We start from the raw sequence: 6,000 nt of genomic DNA on the forward strand, positions 1-6,000 counted from the left end.
TCCATCTTAATAGGACTTATATTATTTTCCTTGATGGTTCTGATTTTCTATCCCATTAATAATAAAAAAGCTTCTCTGCTTATATATAATGCAATTCAACAATAAGTCTCAAAGGAGGATCAAGATCACTTTGGCTTTCCATCAATTTGATGCTGACGCCTCTCCAGTTAAATAACTCGAATGCAAGAAGAGCAAAAGGGAGCAGAGATTCTTCCCAGCTTTGAACCCGAGTTTCTCTGGAAGCAGCAGGAGTCTTCCAATGGACATCAGTAGACTTTACATCACCACCCAAAGGGCATTTCAGGGAAGGTGAAGGTTCTGTTTTCACCCACTGTAAATCAGGGGCCATGCTGACTTTGGAGGAGTGTGGCTGATTTTGACTGCCTGAGAACTGGGGCAGAAGACACCATGGGAAGGGTCTATGATTGTTTTTCTGATGCAAATGTTTCAAACTGGTGCCTGGGAAAAGGGCTTGTTAGTCAGTGTTTGCCAAATGGAATACTTCATGACAGTGCTAATTAAAATAAATGAAACTTGACTTTTCAAGATGATGTTTTTTTATAGCAAAGTACAGTAGTTTGGAAACATCTTTAATTTAATTGCAAAATACTTTCTCTGGTTATTTACTTAAAATTGTCTCCCATTGCAGGGCTGCACCAGTATTTCTGGATGCACACTCTTGATTTAGGCATTTTACATTACATTATCAAGTTAATCTCCCCAAATCATTAACCCCCAGCAGGAGAGATTTTTAATTATGTGGATTCGCCAAGTGTTTTTCAAGAACTGTTTTATTTCTGTGAGTTCAACCCTAATGCACTGTAGGGAGAGGGAAGGCACTGTCCTACACTTGATTTCATGAAACATCATCTTGAAAGAGGCCTCCAAACATGCAGCAGATTCAGCAAATAGATCTTATCCACAACAGGAAACAGCTAATGTCCTGGAGAATCCCTGCCTTCCTGGGAAGGGGTACTGATGTGCACTTCAGCAAGAAATAGGGTAATTTAGATCCAACTGAGCCTGTTTTCTCCCCTCTAACATAAACCAGCTTTATTCCAGTGTATCTCAGTTCTGATTTACGTTTCAGGATGTGGTATCTGAATCAGGCTGAAGCTCACAAAAAAGTGTTCATGAGCTTATAGTCATGGTTATGCTTTTATATAGGTTAGAAGGCACATCAAAATCAAAAGCAACATTGAATCCCATTTCCTAACACCATGGGGAACCAAAGATTTGGGAAGATGATGAAGAGAGGACACTACATTAGTTTTTAATAATTAGCACTGTTAATAAATGTTGGTTTGAGCACTTACCCAGAGCCTTTCCTTTCTTGTACAGCTCCCATGGTGGACATGGCAGTGTGGGGAGCTTTGCCCAGACCCTCAGCAGGGACTCAGCAGCTCTCTCTGGGTTGGAGTGATGCTTGGAAAGGCTTCTCTCTCGGGGACACAAACGTTGGTACCCTGAGTGTTGGAAAAACCAGTGAGTCACAATTGGCAGAACACCATAAAATTGTCCTGACTTACTCATCTGAATCCCTATTAAAAGCTGAGCAGCAGTTGAGAGGAAACAATTGCACGAAAGTGTGATGTTCTCTCTGTTGATGTCACTGGTGGGGTCAGGAGCAAGGATCCAGCCTGTCAAACGTAATGCACATACAGGATGATAAACAATGACAATAATCCTACAGGAAGGGAAACATTTGAAGTGCCAGGGCTTGTCCTCCAGAACAGATGACACCAAATTCTTCTGGCTTGTGCAGCCAAGCCCCAAACACAAATGAGAAATGAAGCATTTTGGAAAGATGGGTGCATTTTAATTTAATCTGGGAGACATGTCCCAGTCCTGGAGACTCAGAATGGTGAACACATCAGAGCATGACTGGGGACAGAGAAGTATTTTGTGGGCAAGTGACTTTACACATTTGAGAGTGCCCAGAGTACTGATGTGGTTCTCTCTATGGGAGGTCACTCTGTGGAAGTCCCAAAAATGTATTGACAGGTGTCTGAGTATTTTTTGCAGTGTAATATGTCAAGGAAGCTTATGCAAACACTCCTCTAGCTTTCTGGTACCTGCCTCACGTGTCTCTGCCCTTGCTCCTTGGTAAGGGAGATGAGAAACAACTGAATAACTGATAGTTTAGAACGGAATTAACAAGTTTTTGCAGATACATGTGGTCAGTATAGTAAAAAAATAGATCACAAGTTGTGTCTCTGAATGCAGTCAGCCAGTGCAAAACCAACAATTAGGCACTTTCCCTCTGAAATAACTTTCATGCCCTATATTCTGTAGTGTTCCAGATCCATAAACCCCCAAGTTTATAAAAAATTTATAGCAAAACTACAGCTCAATTGATACAGTTCATATTTCTACACTGAAGTATTGGGTGCAGCCACCAGTGGGAACAACACAGTGGCTTTTACAGGTCTTTGAAAGCCTCTTCCACAGCTACTTTTATCACAGAAAGTTCAGCTCAAGTTTTATTTTCTTTCTTCTTGTACCTGAAGCCTGTGAAATCTCTAATCTGTCAGCCTGTGTGATGTTTCACCCAGTGTTTCACATTGCTGTATCAAAGTTAGTAACAGCATCTCTATCTACTGCTACAGGCATCATTATTTATTTGCCCTGTGCTGCACTCAGAAGTCCCAGGTGCCATCAGAGTTATCACTGAGCCTGTACCTAATTTAAACGTCAGTCTAACAGCAGACAAGGCACAATGCTGTCCCTATAAAAATGTGCTCTCTTGTCATGGGAATGGAGTTAAACCCAGCAGCCCTTCAGTGCATTTCTTTCTCAGTTCACATCCTTGCATTTCAAATTGGCCGGGATCTTACCAAAGAGGGATTTGACACTACTGAGGAGAAACACGCTGTCTCTCTGCTCTTCACTTTCCTTACCTGCCTGTTGCTCTTCCCAGAGCTGTGGAGGCTGGTCAGACAGGTGACTGTGGAACATGGGAATGGAAGAAGAGAGAGGGAAGAACTAAACACAACTCCTTCGTTGCAGGACCTTCTCAGTGCAGTGGCTGAGGACACGTCGCTGTTGGGTTGTGGGAGGGATGTCCTGAGCCATCCATAAGCTTCCTCCTGGGACATCTTTGGAGACAGCATAATCTAGTCATGGCAATATGTCATTGTATGTCTGTATATGGAAAGACAACATCTAATTTAGAGAGCACAAAAAAATACAATATATGTATAATGGTACGAAGCAACTTCCCCTGATAGCTTGACCTGATCCTCCTGAGGGCCTTTAGGGAGACTGGTGGATGTTTTAAGGAGCTGCTTGGTCTGCAAACTTTATGACAGGGTCAGCTGGAATGAAGAGGGTTGGAGAGGTCAGGAAAAAGCAGTTACTTGGCACTTTGTGTATTGTTTGACATAAATGAGGTAAAGAGTGTATATCTAATGGTAAAAAAAAAACCCAACAAAAAAGCTTGAACCCATTACCCTTTCGAACTGGCATAAATCAGGAATAGCTTGGAAATCAGCAGCCCAAATCTTCAGCTATTACCAGTCTTCCTGGGGTTTAAATGAAGTTGAAAACGCTCTGGCAGTTTATAGGAGCTGAGGATACATCCTGATGGAATTACACAAGCATGAATATACTGTAAGCCAAAAGAGAATTAGGTCCATTATTTTTAAAAAAGCAAAGCTTGATTAAGGATGTTCAGTATAGGTTTAGGAAAAAGAACACTGTCATGCCTCACTAACTTCGCTGTTCTGTTGAAACATGACTACCAGGGAGGTATTACAATGCCCTGGGATTTTCTAGAAAAGCAATCAAAGAAGTGTGGTTTTGGGGAGGGGAGGGAGGAAGAGCACTTCTGTCAGTGCTAATTGCAGGCATTAATAGGAGCCATAGCACAGAGAACTGTCTGGTACTCTGAGGAAGTTGGAAGCACAAGTGCACTACACTTTATGGGTGCACACATACAGAGATAATTCCACTTGCAGAATGGAGAAGCGGGATCTGAGCTCGAGAGGAGATGTGCTGATCATTCCCAACGTGATCAGTCAGAGGTTCAAGAACTGCAATGAGTCAAGGGGGAAGCTCAGAAGGCATTTCTTAAGATTGAAACATAATTAATGCGAATGCCTCCGAGGCTTGGCTCTCACATTTGGGAAATGCAGAGCAAGAGCTTTATTATTTTTAAATGAATTGGATAAAACTTAAAGACTTAAGTTCTCAGCAGAGTTGCATCAGCAGATATTTAACAGTATAACACCAGGTTGGCATTGCAAATTTGGCATGTGTTGGGAAAAAAGTTGGGTCTAGGCTCATAAAAAAGCCACATTAAGAGCTGTGGAAGAGGCAGCCTGCTGGGACTTAGGTCCAGACCTAACAGCAGCACCATTACCCATGCAGGGACTCTTACAGGAGAGTCACTGTGGTGGGCTGGATCAGAAAAATTCAGTGCAGGGTCACTGTTAGCACTTCTGTCTCTGTCAGAGAGGAGGTACCAAACATGTCCTATACCAGCACTTTACCTCAAAAGTCTTTGAGCCATTTTCTTAGTCATATCCCTCACCAGAGAGCCTCACAGACCAACTTCACACCATCCAAAGTACCATTGTGCTATCAGAGATGTTTAAGCAGTTGAAGTTGATTCCTTTTTTTGTTTCTTTGATTTTTTTTGTCTTTCTTTTGAGTGAAAGTTCCCACATAAAGCGTTGCACAAATGAAACCAGCGTAGAATTTGACCACTGACATGAGCAGGACCTCTATTTGAATTGCCCCTTTTTAGCAGTATGGTGCAAACAGATCAAACAGCCTTTTAGATGTGCTATTATACATTACTTACCACATCTCCTCTTCTTCTTGTTTCTATCAGGTCATCTTTAATATTGAAAGATTCTCCTACAATGGAAAAGTTTATTGGAGGCCAATGCCTCGTTGCACCCTTGCATCCACCTTTCCCCCTCCTCTGACGCAGCTCCTCAGGCTACCACAGGCTCTGTCTCCCTTCATCATTTCTAGAGAGAGAAAACACAGTCAGAAATATCACAGGTCCCTGTCTCCGGGAAACCAGGCACTGCAGCTGCCAGGGATTTCAGCTAACACCACAGAGCTCCCGAAAAGTCAAGTGTCTTCAGGAGGGGCAGACATCTGCTGCCATCCCCATGTTTTTTTCTCTCCGTTCATATTAACTGTCTCTGTCCCTCTGAACAATTTGCCTGCTAGAGAGAAAACAGGACTTAAAGGGGTTCATACATTTCCACTCTTTCAAAGGGAAATAAAAAAAGGGCTTAATATAGCCTGAGAAACAGAGACAACAGCATGGGTAAGAAAGAAAGCACAGGTGTAATTTCTGGGCACAGTGAGAAGCCTTTTAAAAGCCCCTAAATGAGTAGTGTGTACATGTTTACCACCACTGCAGCTGACATATAGCCACAGGAGCACTGCACTACAGGGATCAAATGAGAACTTGTGGAGGGCTATTGAACACTGGGAATTTTCACAGTAAGGCAGAACAAAATTATTCAGCGCTGGGGGTTTCTCTAATTTTGGTACACTTGGAAAATAAAGCCGTGCCTTTGTCCAGGACTAATATTTGCTCACCAATGGCCAAATCCATCCATTGCTTTTCTTAGCTGTGACCTGGGATGTGTAGGCTAGCCTTTGACATTTGGGTTGTTCAAGGAAATATGGGGAAGTACTCACCCAAGGCTTGCTAAAGGAGTTTTTTTTATTCCATTTTGGTTGCTTTGCATACCTAACTTCTCTGGATTGTCCCAGGGCTTACACTTTGGTGGATATTTAAAAATGTAAATAGATTTTCAAGGTTAGTGTTGAGCTTCAGGGAGTCTCCAGTGCAATAAACAACCGAGCTGGTGGAACACTTGAAACGTTTGCTGTGAGAGCAGAGGGAAACCCCCCTGAGATTCCATCAGCGTGGGCCACGGCTGCAAGGCCTCCCTGCCTCAGATTTCACTGCTTACAGAAGGTGTCATACCCTGGCATGGGAGCCAAGCATGGATTTCATGGAGGAAAAGC

The sequence above is a fragment of the Pipra filicauda genome, unplaced genomic scaffold, assembly GCF_003945595.2.
Source record: "Pipra filicauda isolate LSUMZ 115617 unplaced genomic scaffold, ASM394559v2 scaffold203_size1373443_pilon, whole genome shotgun sequence".
Lineage (NCBI taxonomy): Eukaryota > Metazoa > Chordata > Aves > Passeriformes > Pipridae > Pipra > Pipra filicauda.